We start from the raw sequence: 15,793 nt of genomic DNA, 5'->3' as shown, positions 1-15,793 counted from the left end.
CAAGGAAGTATTCCACTCACAACTATAAAGATGGAAGTGTTGCTACTCCTAGCCTCCCACAATCAATAAGGTTAACACCACAAAAACTAGAGAAAGAGGAGGAAAAGGAACTAGAAAAGGGTCATAAGTGTGCTGAGAAAAAAAAAACTTTACATAGATTGTGAAGAGGAGGAAGAAAAGGAACTAGAAACATAAAAAGAGGAGGATATACACCAAGAAACAACCCCGGCGAAATAATAAATGAATCTGACCATATCTTGTAATGCATTGGAAAGAATTACCACTCCTCAAACTCTCAATATAGAATGACTTATCAAGAAGAAAAAGGGATTAGTGTTGATCGATTCTGGTAGTACCCACAATTTTATTCATTGTTAGATAATCAATGAATTGAATTGCTTTTTATATCCAGCACGAGAGTGTCAAGTGATGGTTGCAAATGGAGGAACTATAAATTGCTCGGGGAAGTGATCAAATTAACCATGGGGGAATATGTATTGAAAAATCCAATGCTTTCCATTCCAATGGGTGTTGTTGGTGTTGTATTAGGAGTCAAATAGTTACAATCTTTGGGTACGATAATTTTTAATTTTCAAGAAATTTTCTTGAAAATTTAATGGGGAGGAAATGAAATTGAATTAAGGGGCATCACAGGGAAACCAAGAAATATAATAAGCTCTAATGGCATGACAAAACTTTTAAAGAAAGAAAAATGTGGCACAATTGCATAATTATGCTCACTGGATGTTCAAACATCAAAATCATCTATTTCTCCACATCTCCAAAGAATCTTGGACAATCATTCCAAAGTATTTGAGACTCCCAAATGCCTCCCACCTATTCGTGATCATGATCATGCTATTCACTTGATTCCAATAAGCGTTCGTCCAAACATCTGACCTTACAGATATCCCTATGCCCAAAAGAGTGAAATTGAACTTATGGTTGCATAAATGTTAGAGGCGGGTATAATTCAACCTGGCCAAAGTTCTTTTTGTGCTCTAGTAGTATTGGTACACAAGAAGGATGGATCGTGGCATATGTGCCCAGATTATAGGGAGCTCAACAAGCTCACTATTAAAGATAAATTTCCTATTCCTGTCATTGATGAATTACATGGATAAATTTACTCCACCAAGTTGGATATTCTTTCAGGATATCATCAAATTAGAATGAAGACTGAACATATTTTGAAAACGATGTTCAGAACTCATGTAGGTCATTATTAATTTTTGGTCATGGCTTTTGGCCTTACGAATGCACCTTCTATGTTTCAAGTTTTGATGAATTCCATTTTCAAACCCTTCCTTAGAAAATTTGTTTTAATATTTTTTGATGATATACTAATCTACAACAAGTCTTGGAAGGATCATGTTCAACATGTTGACAAGGTGCTCAAACTATTGGAGGAGAAACAATTGTATGCAAAAACCTCCAAATGTTTCTTTGGGGTGCAGGAGGTGGAATATCTGGGTCATATTGTATATCATGAGGGTGTTAAGGTATATCCTAACAAAATTAAAGCCATTAAGGAATGGAAAATTCCCACAACGCTAAATAATCTTCGAGGATTTCTCGGGTTGACAGGGTATTATCGCAAGTTTGTTAAGAATTACGGGAAAATAACAACGCCTCTAACAACATTATTGAAGAAAGATACATTTTTTTGGACTTCAGAAGCAACTAAGTCCTTTGAACATCTTAAAGAGGCAATGTGCTAAGCTCCAATTTTAGCTACTCCAAACTTCACAAAAGTCTTGATGTTGGAATGTGATGCCTTAAGAAATGAAATTGGAGTTGTTTTAATGCAAGAAGGTAGACCCGTTGCTTTTGAAAGTCATCCAATCAAGGAGAAGTATTTACACAAACTTATTTATGAGAAGAAAATGTTGGCAATACTACATGCCCTAAAGTGATGGTGCCCTTACCTAATGGGAATACACTTCAAATTAAAAACGGATCATGATAGTCTTAGATAGTTTTTGGAACAAAGATTATCTTCAGAAGAACAACAAAAATGGGTCGCTGAGATGTTGGGTATGACTTTGAAATCATCTAGAAAAAAGGGAAGCAAAATGTTGTTGCAAATGCAATCTCAAGAAGGGATGAGGATGTAGAAGCATTGCTCTATGCCATTTCGATTATCCAACCTAACGGGATAACTTAAGCAAGGGAGGAATGGAAAAATGACGAAGAGGTGTGGACACTCATTCAAATGATGCAACAAGATCCCAATACATCAGATATATTTGTATGGAAAAATGACTCATTGTGGTATAAAGATCACTTATATCTATGTAAGAATTCACAACTCAAACAAAAGATTCTTTTGGAATTTCACACCTCTCCTTTAGGGGGGTACTCATGATTTTTAAAAACATACCATAGGGTTAAGAAGAATTTTTTTGTTGGGATGGCCTTAAATATGATAATCAAAAGTTTGTGGCAGAATGTTTGGTTTTCCAACAAAATAAAGTTGAAACAATTAAGACCCCCACCCTGTTACAACCTTTAGCCATTCTAAGTCAGTGTTGGGAGGAAGTCTCAATGAATTTTATCATAGGTTTACCGAAGTCTGAAGGAAAGAGTGTCATCATGGTGGTAGTTGATAGACTTACTAAGTATGCACACTTTTGTGCATTATCCCATCCTTTTAAAGCGAGTACAATTTCTACTGCATTTATGGAAACAATTCAAAAGCTTCATGGAAACCTAAGGATTATTGTAAGTGACAAAGATTCCATTTTCACTGGAAATTTTTAGATGGAGTTATTTTCTTGTCTCGGTACTCAATTAGCTCTTACCTCATCTTATCATCCTCAATCTGATGAGCAAACTAAGATAGTGAACAAATGTTTTGAAGGATATCTTCGTTGCTTTGTATCTGATAAACAAACACAATGGGTCAAGTGGTTACCTATGGCTGAATGGTGGTATAACACTTCCTTCCATACTGCAACAAAAATGACCCAATTTATGGCACTTTATGGATATCATCCACTGTTCACCACGTCATATTTAATAGAAAATTCTAAGGTTCAAGCAGTGGAAGATCACATCAAGCATCAACAACAAGTTCTCCAACTCTTAAGGATAACCTCACTCCAACGCAAAATTGAATGAAACAACATACAAATCAACATTGTAGCGAAATAAGTTTTGATGTAGGTGACTGGGCATTTTTACGGCTACAACCATACAAACAAATGTTCCTCAAGCAAGCTAAGAAGGATAATAAATTATCACCCAAATACTACGGTCCTTACAAGGTGTTGTAAAATATTGGTACTATGGCATACAAATTGGAGCTTCCTCGAAGATTCCACATTGGAAGATCAAAACTTTATACAAAATCATCCATAACTACTCAAGCATTGAGGACAACAGTTATTTGAAGGAGAGGGGCATGTTAGGTCCCTATAATACTAGTGTACCCCCTTATTATTATTGTTGTTGTGCCGATGTATCCCCCATATTGTTATTATTGTCCCCTATAGAAGCCCACTATTGTTATTGTTGTGCCCTATATATATATATATATATATATATATATATATATATATATATATATATATATTTATTTATTTATTTATTTTTATTTTTACAAAAACGGTTATGGGATTTCATTAACTGATTGGCTGAGAGCCACAAATTCGGTTACAAAAGGAGAGGCAGATTTCTGCATGCCTTTTCAGCAAGAGGAATATAACGCCTACTCTCATCAGACTCTTCTTTTTACATTTAATATAGTGTACTTCTGTTGCTGATTTCCCGAGCTGAAAAATACAAACAAATTGATGCAAAAGGATGCAATAGAACATGGCTCTTTAGGGGATTGGATCCCAAAGGATTTCCTTATCTTTGAGAATAGAACCGACAACTAAATGGACTGCCTTGTTTGCCTCGATATCTGCTTCTTTGTTATTTGTTCTCAAAACATGAAAGTATTTCAGATTTAGGGACTTTGCCATGCCTTTGATCCTTGTAATTATCCTTGCTAGCTGCAGGTCCGCTGGAATAGAATTAGTCGCCACTGCTTGGATGATAACCTGGGAATCCCCAAAGACATTTGCCTCCTTGTAGCCCAGCTCTTTGAGGAGTTTGATTCCTTGAAAAAGGGCCATCGCTTCAGCTTGAATGCTTGAGGAATGGCCTAATCCCCAAGCAAATCTGTGCAAAGCTGTTTCATCTGGGTTTATGATGAGTCCTCCAGCTCCAGCAATACCTGGATTCCCTTTGGCTGCCCCATCAAAGAAGAGAGAGGGAAGAGTTTGTTTGGACAGCCAGGTTTGAAAATCTACTTCATTTTTCCTGACTTGCCATTCTTTGCGAGATGGAGGAGGGCTGATCGATTTTGGAAATTTGAAATTGAGGGCAGTTCCCAGATCTATGTCCTGCTGGCTTAGATTTGAATCATCTCCTTTGTCTTCCAGCCACTCAACAAGCTGACTTTTTACTGAGTTGACAACTATTCTGAAGTCTTGTTCCTTATTTCGGAATATCCTTCTGTTCCTTTCCAGCCAGACTTGCCAGCTGATGAATTTTGGCAGAGCACTCCACGCTGTCCTGATTGTTTTATTTTTTGGAAATGAGCCTGGATATCTGGCCATCCAGCCCGCAAACAGATCCGAAACTGAGGAGGGGAAGGTGAATTTATGCTTCCAGGAAACAAGAAGCTCCTGCCATATGGAAGCTGCGAAATTGCACTCGATCATGAGGTGGAAGGCAGATTTTGAGTTTTCCTTGCAAAGAGTGCATCTAGACGGCCCAAAGATGCCCCTTTTCTGAAGCCTGTCTTCAGTTAGAATTTTCTGATGGCAGAGAAGCCAGCAGAAGTGGTCGACTTTAGGAATTGAAGGTATTTTCCAAATGCCAACCCAGGGGGCAGGATTGGGAGGCACGTGAGGCCGCTCTAGACATTTAGCATAGCCCTGGGCTACCGTGTAACCTGCCCAATTTGAGCCCCAGCCTCTCACGTCCTGCCTGCGTGCATGAATTGGAGCCAGCCCATGTAATTTCGTGGTGAACGTTGCCAGATCTGATCGTAAGGCGGGTGGAATTGGGAGCTGTTTCCAACCCGTCCAAACATCACCCTTCCAGATTGAGAGGTCCCACAATGTGTTGATGCTAGCCTCTGACATCCAGCAATGCAACTTTGTCATGTCTCTCAATTCTGCCAGCGGGGGTCTATTCAGGGCACTGTCGTTCCAGAGGTGGATATGTCTTCCATTACCTGGAATCTAGAAGGAATGATTCCTTATCAACGAGCCAGTTTTGCTGATGAACCTGCTGAAAGGAGTTTTGAAATGATTCTTGGGCTGATCCAGGCATCTAAGTCTCGGTCCTTTGCAGTACTTCCTCCACAAAGCAACTTGCACCCAACTTGGATTTGGAGCTATGATTTTCCAAATCAATTTGGCTCCCATTGCTAAGTTTTGGACACTGAGATCTTTAAAGTTCAGTCCTCCCTCCTGAGTTGGGCTGGTGACTATTTCCCAATTGACTAGAGAAATTCTCTTCTTGTTTTGTTTGCCTCCTTTCCAGAAAAACTTTCTGATTAGTTCCTCCATCTTTTTGATGATTCCCACGGGCGCCAATAAAACCGAGAATTTGAATAACGGAAGGCTACTGAGCACTGATTTTCCAGCTATGTTGAGCCAAGAGGATCCCCAGGCCTGCATTTTTGCTTTGAATTTGTCTAACTCGGGATACCAATCTTTACTCAAGGCCCTCTTGTGGAAGATGGGTAGTCCCAGATATTTAAATGAGGACCAAGAAGTTGAGGCTGCAAATCCGAGGCATCTAGCAATGGTGCTTGCAGTTGAAGCAAGAATATTCCAACAATAGATATGGCATTTGCCATTGTTTAATACACTGCCCGAGACCTTACAGTAATCTTCCAGAACTTCTTTGAATTTGACTGCTGAATGAGGAGATGCAGCCCCCAGCAGTAATGTATCATCCGCGAAGAGGGCATGATTGATGCTTTTTACCCCTCTTGCAATGCACAGGCCAGCGATGTCTTGATCTTGCTGCTTTTTTTGGAGATAAAAACTGAGAACAGAAGCCTGTAGGACGAATAGGAGGGGTGAAAGGGGGCACCCCTGCCTCAGCCCTCTAGTGGCTTTGAAAAACTCAGTAGCCCTACCGTTCACCAGGGGGGCAATCCAAGGCTTTGAAATACAGGCTCTAATCCACTTGATGAAATTTTGACCAAATCCCAGTTTTTGCAACACCTCAAACAAAAAACTATGTCTAACACGATCAAAAGCATTTGCTAGATCTAATTTAATAACCATACCTTTTTCCTTTCGGTGTAGGCTGGAATGAATCGCCTCTTGAACTAGAACGAAATTGTCCACCAGCTGCTTGCCATGAATAAATCCACCTTGGTTATCCAGGATGATTTTGGGAAGGATTCTTTTCAACCTGTTAGCTATCACTTTGTACCCAATATTGGATAAGGAGATTGGGTGAAATCTGCTGAAAGAGTTTGCTCCTTTCTTTTTGGGAATGAGGGCAAGAAAGGATGCATTTGTGTAGCCTCCAATCTTCTGACAGTCTTGGGACTTCTGAATCATTTTGAAGAACTCCTTCTCAATAATCTACCAACAGGTCTGGAGAAATCTAGGCGTAAAACCGTCCGGTCCCGGAGCTTTATCGGGATCCATTGCGAAAAGTGCCTCCTTGACTTCCTTTTGCGTGATTTTGCCTTCAAGAGCCTGGTTCATTTTGGAGGAGATAAGGCTAGGGACAACGTCCAACAGAGTAACGTTTAGACCAGCTCCTAAATCTTCTCTATACAGCTGCTCAAAGTGCTCTGAGGCTGCCTTTTTTATGCTGGCAAAGTCCTTCAATACGCAGTTGTCTTCTTTTATTTTAGTGATGGAGTTGCGGCCTTTCCTGGCTTGGGCTTGTTTGTGGAAAAAGGAGGAGTTTCTGTCTCTAGATTTGAGCCAAAGGCTCCTGGACTTGAGCCTCCAATATTCTTCTTCTGCCAAACAGGCCTTGTGGAAACTTTGCTGGAGCTTGGCCTCCTTTTCCAACTCATCTTTAGTGATTTCAACTGTTTCAAGATGGAGATGCTGACTTTCTAGCGCACTTTGTATTTTTTTCCTTTCCGCAGTAGGATTGGGCAGGGTCTTAGCCCAATTTTTCAGCATGCCTTTAACCCTTCTGAGTTTTTCCTCCCAAATAAAAAAGGCGGATCCCTTCACTGGCTCTTTCCAGCAGTCTTTGACCTTTTCCATAAAGTCTGTCTCTTTGATCCAGAGAGAGCTGAATCTGAAAGGTATGGGCCCTAGATCCTTGGGGGTCAACAACTCTAGGCTGATGGGCTTGTGATCTGAAACGCTGCTGTGAAGAATGCGAATTCTAGCTTCTAATCCAAGAAGTAGGAAGGAGCTTTGGAAAAAAAATCTGTCAAGTCTTGCAGCTATGTAACCCGAGCCAACTCTCTTATTTGACCAAGTGAAGTTACCAGTGGTCGGCTTAATGTATATCAGATCCCAATCTTGCATGATGTCTTCAGCTAATTCTCTTGTTGAATCTCTGACGATGCTGCCTCCTCTTTTTTCTGACGAGAGGAGGGTGAGGTTGAGGTCTCCGACTATGATTGTATTCTCCAGATTCTCTAGATCTGCCAAGTCTTTGATGGAGTCCCAACATAATTTTTTCTCACCTGCATTGTTAGGAGCATATACATTGAATAGGCAAATAATTTCCTTAGATTCTAAGTGCTGCATTTAAAAAAAAATCCAATGAGTGTTTAGGTATTCAGAGATTAATGAGAACTTATTAGGATTCCAGAGCGACCCAAGTCCTCCCGATGCTCCACGGGCAGAGATTGCTTGCGCTCCGTCTTTCTTCCAAATTTTTTTGCTTGCCTGGAGGAAGGCTGAATCCTCCAATTTAGTCTCCTGGATGAGAAGGATGTCCGGGGCTTCCAATCTTATTAAGTTGTTCATTGCTTCTTCCTTGGCTTTAGTGCCCATTCCCCTACAATTCCAGGAGACTATTTTCATCATTTACTTTTGTTGTGATGAGCTCCTTTGGAGCTCTGGGTTTGGATCTTCTTCATCTTCGGGGTTTTTGCTAGGAGTTTCTCTAGCATTGGCTGGCTACCCTGAAGTTTGTCCTTATAAGTTTCATGATCTCTTTTTTCCTTTGCTGACATGCGTCCTCTTGTAGATCTTCTAGGAGTACACTAGGATTCACCTATTTCCCCTTCTTCCTCCGATTCCTCGGACTCTTGGGTTTCCTCTTCTTCTTCTGATATCCTCCCTTTGGATCTCTCTGGTACGCTTTTGGAGGGGGAGGCTTTGGATGGAGGGATCTCCTTAGGGATTTCTGTCTCCTGCGTGTTCACAATTTCAGATCCAAGGATCTCAAATTTGTTTCCTTGACTTTCCATGGATGGTTTCTAAACAGGGCCCACTTGGGGAGCTTTCACATTTGCATTTGCATTCTTCTTGTGTGAAGTTTTGGGACGCTTTGCCTGATTCCACCCTTCTTCCTTCCCTTTTTCTTCCAACCCTTTGGACGGGCAGTCTCTGGAAAAGTGTCCGTAGACATGGCACTTTCGGCATTTGAACGGCAGCTGTTCATAGTCCAATTTTTGTACATGAGTCCATGGACCTACAACTATTTTGATGGCTTCTGGTAGTCCGACCTCCAGATCTACCTCCACACAAATTCTGGCACAGTCGTACTGATCTTTGTTGTTGGCCTTGTCTATGAATTTCCCAAGAGAGTTTCCTATATGTTTCAGTGAGTCCCAGTTCTAGCAGTGGACGGGAAGATTGGGGAGTCTTACCCATACCAGGACCGTTGTAGGCACATCCACCGCCGGATCAAAGTCTGGCGTCCATTTGTTTAAATACAGACCTTGGGGGCCCATGAAGTAGGGGCCATTCCTGAAAATGAGATCTTTGTCCTCTTTTGCAGAAAATTCAAATAAGAAATATCCTCTTCCGAGGAAGTAAGAGGTTACCTTGTTTTTTATCAGAGGAGCCCAGTTCCTAGCGACCCAGTTCTCAGTTGATTTTGGGGAAGGCCATAGTCCTGTAAACTGACCGACCAGAGCACGATCTGCCAGAGACAAGGCTACCTGAATCGGACCTTCAGGCGAAAGGGCGATCTCGGGGATATCTTCAAGTTTTTTCACAAACTTAGCAGCTTCCATGCATTTCTTCTTTGGCAGAGAGGCCAGCAAGGTTCTGAAGGCCTCAATGGTGGAAGGCAGAGGAGGGGAGGAAGACCCCTGAGGGGGAGTCAACTCCTCCATGAAGAGCAGCAGATCCAGCCAGCCCGGCCGCAGCTTGAAGCAAAGCCCCCGGCGGACACATCCGCAGGGATCGGGATGCACAGAGAGCGGGTGCACTTGAAGGTTTAGAACGCGCGAATTGCGGATCTCGAAGGTTGCAGAGAAAGATGGCTTTTATTCTTCGTGCCCTTACATTATTATTGTTATGTAGGTTCTCATTATATTGTGACCCTTTAGATTCCTATATATAGAAAAGAGGCCTTGTCATTTGTATCATCCAAGAATTTTTCATTTATGTAATGTAAAGGAGGTTTCCCCCTCGAAGAGGATAATTTTTGAGTCGTTGATCTGTCTTTTCTTCTATCTTGTGAGTTGGTTGCATAAAAATTTGCTTAATCTTTTACAGTAACAAATAGGTAAATATTTATAATCAACGCATAACCAATACAAAGTCAACAATGAATAAAATACTTAAAGTTTTTTTTATTATCTTTCTTTTCTTTTCTCTCTCCTTTAATGTTTGATTTTAGGTTTCTCTTTTATTTTAAGGGTTAAAATTACCAATTAATTGACATTAGGCCTTTCACGATTGGTACCATTAAAAAAAAAAACATAAAATCGACTATAAATCTAAAAGTGACATTGCTTACTTTTTTGTTTATTTATTAATTATTTATTCTTTAAATAATTCAAATTTTTTTGTTTGACGGCAAAGTTGTAAATATTTTCTAAGGGGAGAAAATTATTCTAGAAAAAAGAAGTCTTTTATTTAAAAAAAAAAATTACAAACACTATTTTTTAATAAAAGGAAAAAACACTTTTTCTTTAGGAAAAACATTAAGATATAAAAACTAGTAAAAAATAAATTTATTTATTTATTTTTATTAAGTTGTGTGAGTCCTGAGATGACTACACACTTAACCTTTGGCTTGAAAAACCACAACCTAGGGGCATCTAAGCTATCAAAATCACCCGGGGATCACATCCATCTTAGGCCACACCAACCCTTAACATGGCTGAATTTTTGCCTATGGAGTTTCAAAATAGTAACCTTCACATCACAAAATGCCTTAACAATACACCCCGTCATAGTCTATTCTACACTTCATGGGATAACATAAATAACTTCCGTATGTAAAAAAAAATTTGTAAGTTGGATTTTATTACCTCACATCAACCAAAAAGCCATTACATAAATCATCCATTTACTGCTGTTGGGCATGGAATCCCCCAAGGCATGTTTTGGGGCTCAAAGCCCAAGTTTTGACCGAATTTTGTTGTAAAGCTCTGCGAATTGCGAGCACGGAGTGCGAAAAGTATAATAGAATCATAGGGTTGTCTGCCCTAGTTTTGTAATGTAATGTCAGCTAAAGAGACCTACCCATGGTCCGCAAACCATGGGATTGTATAAATAGAGCGAGGCTCTAAGTGTAGAGGAGATAGATAATAGAGGATGAGCATGAGAAGTCTAAGTGATTGAGTCACAGTGCGAAGTGTGTCTTTGGGTCGTAGAGTAGGAGAAGGCTCTGTAGCTGAGTGCATAGAGGCCTAGTAGTCTGCAGCTGAGTGCGCAGGGCGAAGTCGAGTCTATAACCAAGGAAGGAATTAATAAAGAGAAGTTTTATCATAATTCTGTGTATCTGTTCTTGGGTTAATGCATGTTTGATATAATTTGCAAATGTATTGTTTATTTACTGCGCGCACCTGTATGACTGGTTTATGTTGTTAAGTATAACTTAAAGCTAAGATAATCACTAACATTGGAATACCAGTAAAGTCTTGGGTAATAACGCAGAAGCACAACAATCAGCCCTTGAGTAGTGCTACGTGTAGGCAGTATATCAGGTTGCTAAGTGTGGAAAGGTGCGCGAAGCAACCTGCACGCAGGGTCAAACTGCGGACCACTTGAACTCATCAGACATCTCCAGGGTGCAGAAACCTGGTTCTAGCACCCTCCCATACTACTTTGGGTGAGACCTCAGTCCGCGCTTCGTGGACTGTTGCTGAAAGGGCCGGTAGTATCGGGATTTGTTTGGCTAAATTAACTCTGAACCTGGGTTAGGCAGCCAACAAATGGTTTCGTTGCTGGGACCGGGATCTGCATAAGAGATGTCTGATGTCATATCATTGGAATCCGACAAAGAAAGGAATTGAAGAGTGGTTGGACAGGAAGATTCACGAGTTCGCGGCGCAGGAAAATAGGAATCCGCGACTATCAAAGGAAGAGTGGTTAGATTGCTACTTGTATACACAAATCCACAAAATTTTCTTTGCATCTTTCCCCTTTGAGTTGTACGAGTGGATCACGAAGATAGTAGACAATCAAGGAAGGTGTAGGCTCAACAAACCGATTGTGTGGACTCCAGAGTTGGTGTGCAGATTGGAAGCATCGGAAGATAAGATCATGCGCGTTGTGGACTATTGGCTCGATCAAATTATAGGAGGATTTCTCACCGAGTTTGCGGTAGATACTTCGGTCATCTATAGCGAGGCAGAACGATGCTTCCTTAAAGGACCATGAGGTAAGTACATTAAATCTTTGAACACTTGGATTAAAATGCTATTGTGTGAAAAACGGGTTATGTGAATAAATTGATGTTTGGGGCTACGCGAAGTGGAAGGATCTACAGAAACGAAGGTAGCGCAGAACTAAAAACTAGCCCCTCGATTTCACCTCCACAAGAAAGCGAGGAAGAGCTCGCGAAGGTTTCACCAAGAAGCGCGATCAGTTTGATAAGGCAAAGAATTCTGTGCATACCACTCCCACCTACATCACCACTAGTTTCACCATCTTCATCCCCGTCTTCGCCCACACCACCTCCACCACCACCATAATTCAATATGGCGAGCGCGATAAAGTTGTCGGTGTTCAAAGGAGTAGGGAACGAAGACCCGAACCAATTTTGGTTCGTGGTAAAGGCTGTATGGGAAGCGCAGGTAGTCACAGATGACAATATAAAGAAAGAAACATTAGTCAGTGCTTTGCAAGATCACACACTGACGTGGTACATTAAGCATTCCAATGAAAATCCAAATGCAGGGATCGCAGATATCCAAGCCGCGCTAAACAGGGAATTTAGCAGGCCAAAGTTAGAGACATAGTCGATCATCAGATTTAAGAAAATCGCGATGCTTTTAGGCGAGACCCCATGGGAGCTGGATTAGAGACTGAAGGGTATGATTCGTGAAGCCAACATGACCTTGACGAATGGACAACGCCATGCATGGTTTGTAGCGTCTTGCATCTAAGGACTGCGTTGTCATAGCAGAAGCTATCCACTCAAGGCGAGGCCTTGGAGATTGCAATGAGACTGCATGAGACCCCAATACAAGATCCTAACCTGGGAGTTCAACAGATCCATGCGCAGTTGAAAAACTTGTGCATCGAGATGCAGAGTTTGAAACAGGACAGGACAGCTTGCCTTGAAGCGCGCGAGGAGGTATGGTGCGTAAAGTGCAAGGGCCAAGGACATGACAAGGACCATTGTCCAGTATTCATAAACTACCTAGTGGCAGGAGGACCAATGCCATTGAGACCAAAGGCCCAAGCAAGACTGAGCGCGGCACCTGCATTATGGTGCACGATTTGTTAGATAGGAGGGAAGCATGCCACAGATAACTGCCACCTATTACAGAAGTATACGCAGAGTTCTCGACATTTGTTTTGTAATTTCTGCAGGTCAGTAGGCCACGATGAGCAAGTGTGTAGAAGTTATGAACAGATGATGGATCAGACCCCTACCTATAGAGTTCAGACCGAAACACGGGCCCTCGACCAAATGCATGTATGACGCGCACTGGATTTTAGGGGCGCGGATGAGGTCGAGGTGGAATGGGACCAAGAAGAGGTCGCAGACAAGGTCAAGGTGGAATGGGACTACGAAGAGGTCGCAGACAGCTGATCTATTACAATTGCGGAGGGCCAGGGCATTATGCCCGCGATTGTACAAATCCGACGAGACCATCATGCTTATATTGTACCCAGTTTGATCATGAGATGGAGGACTGTCCCACGCTGATAGTGAGGTTGCGCGATAAAGGAACACTCCAACCTCCCCCGACTCAGAACTTGCAGATGATGAGGTCTGAACTGCACGAGGAAGACCCTAATGTAAATATCATGCTCCGAAGTGGTATTACGACACGAGATGACAAAGGCAAGTAGCCCGAAGAGAGTGGATGGTTTCACAAGGCCCTGACGAAGGAACCAGAATTTGATTTGGAGCGCGCTAAGGAGACATTCATGGAAGCTAAGAAGAGCTTTGTGGAGGCCTCCACTTCAGGTAGTAAAGAAGAACTGGAATCGGAAATGGACCCATCAATGCTCAGTACCTTTTTAGAGACATGCATGAAGTTGTTGCGCGACAGCAAAGCTGTGAAGGGACTACAAGAACTCATCATTAGATGTGTTGGGACCGCGTGTAGTCTGGAAGCTCGGGAAGCACACAACGCGAACAAGAAGGGAGATGAGATTGACCGTGCAGATCTAGGAATATGAAATGGATCAAGTGATTCTGTATCTAGGATCAAATGCGAAACGTCTTGCCAAAGCAGACATGGGAGTGCATGGGTAGGCCTGCATTGCAATGGTCACTGATCTAGTTGCGAATGGCAAACCAGCAAAAGATCCTACCCATGGGAAGATTTAAGGGAATAAAGGTGGATATTGAAGGTGTGAGCGTGCTTGTAGATTTTGAAGTGATAGATATTGTTAATGACAACAATCCCTATCCCGTGCTACTGGGAATAGACTGGGCCACTAACATGAACGGAGTGATAAATCTAAAGAAGCACAAAATTATTTTTGAGAAAAAGTCACTGTGGGTAGTGATACCTTTAGACCCTGCGGAAGGATCACACTACAAAGAGCCGGTGCGCGACTGTGATAACGACGACGATCTAGACTGTATTTACAAGATAACCACGGGGGAGCAATACTGGGTAAATCCAACCGCGGATGGCAAGATCATGTCGAAGCGCGAAAGCTCTTGCACCTTAAATTCGGACGAAGAGATAGAACGATGGCAAAACTGGTTACACAAGGTAACCACGCTCAATTGTAATATGATGATAAGGTCATTGCGCTGCGTGGCAACAGAGGTAAGAGATATGCCTATGTATGACAGATTGAGCGAGGTGGATGATTTCCTAAACAAGTTTGAAGGAAAAGTACTAGAACAACAATGTTTCGATGCTCTGAAATGGGTACTACGCGCTACGCCCGCAAGATGGTGGGTTACGCATCAAGGAAGTTTTGAGGACTGGCGCGAATGCAGAAGAATGATGCACCTACAATTTGGGAAGCCTCGGATGAGGTTAAAAGAAAAGTATGATGGACGGGATGATCCACGAGCACACCTCGCGAAATGGACAAAGGTCTGTGGGAAGAGCCCCAACCTGAGTGGGTGCATGTGTTTTGTCATACCCTAGATATTATACCCATGAATTGGTATATAGAAACGGAGCTCCATCATGGCACGAACGAATGGGATATCTTGCGCGAAGGATTCTTTTTAACCTTCACATTTGAGGATCGTTGGTGGGATACTGTTGATAATGCACTACAAGCAGTAAAAGCAACTATCTTAAGAATACCCCAGGAACCAATGGAAGTGCTTCAGCCACAATGGGAGACCTTGCTGAGCTGCGCGCTGGAGTGTTACAATGTAAATATTGAGGAGGATGATGAGGATCCACGAAAAATCAACATTCCAGAAATTGAAGGCTATCGCGAGGTTTAAGGACCATTGATTGAAGATCCTGACATCATCGTGCCGCTAAAAACAAAGCAGGTAAACATTGGGACGGAGGTTGAACCAAAGTATGCAACGCTCGGTGACTATTGGGATGATGCCACGGTGGATAAGGTCGCTGAGTTAATCCACAAGTACCAAGACCTATCCTCGACCAAGATTACGGGCTTAAAGGGGATCGTTGGTGGTTTAGGGATGATGAAGATCACCCTGAAACCAGACGTGAAGCCGATTAAGCAGAGGTCTTACTGCTTGAATCCAAAGTACAAGGAAAAAGTTCGCATAGAACTAGACAAAATGCTTGCAGCTGGAATCATTGTGCCAGTAGAAGAATTCGACTGGGTAAGCCCTATGGTAGTACAGGAGAAGAAGCAAAAGGGTGAGATAAGAATATGCGTGGACCTCAGGAAATAGAATGATGCCTGTGTGCACGACCCATTCCCGACTCCATTCACAGATGAAGTATTGGAAAATGTCGGCGGACAAGAAGCATGCTCGTTCACGGACAGGTTCTCAGGGTACCACCGGATCAAAATTGTGCCGGAAGATTGTAGCAAGACCACCTTCATGACTGAATAGGGCTGCGTTCAATACACCGTTATGTCGTTTGGGTTGAAGAACTGTCAGCCATATTTCGCGCATAGTTGTTGCCGCATTGAAAGATACCCACAGTTACTAGAGGTCTATCTGGATGATTAGATTGTCTTGGATTGGTTAAGCACCATGTAGCAAGCTTACGCTTTGATGCTAGATACTTATGACGACACCAGATTGT

The sequence above is a fragment of the Pinus tabuliformis genome, chromosome 7 (assembly GCF_031772625.1).
Source record: "Pinus tabuliformis cultivar Carrire ecotype Pingquan chromosome 7, CPIR1, whole genome shotgun sequence".
In the NCBI taxonomy this organism is placed as follows: Eukaryota; Viridiplantae; Streptophyta; class Pinopsida; order Pinales; family Pinaceae; genus Pinus; species Pinus tabuliformis.
The sequence above is the reverse complement of the archived record's forward strand: the minus strand, read 5'-3'. Positions refer to the sequence as shown.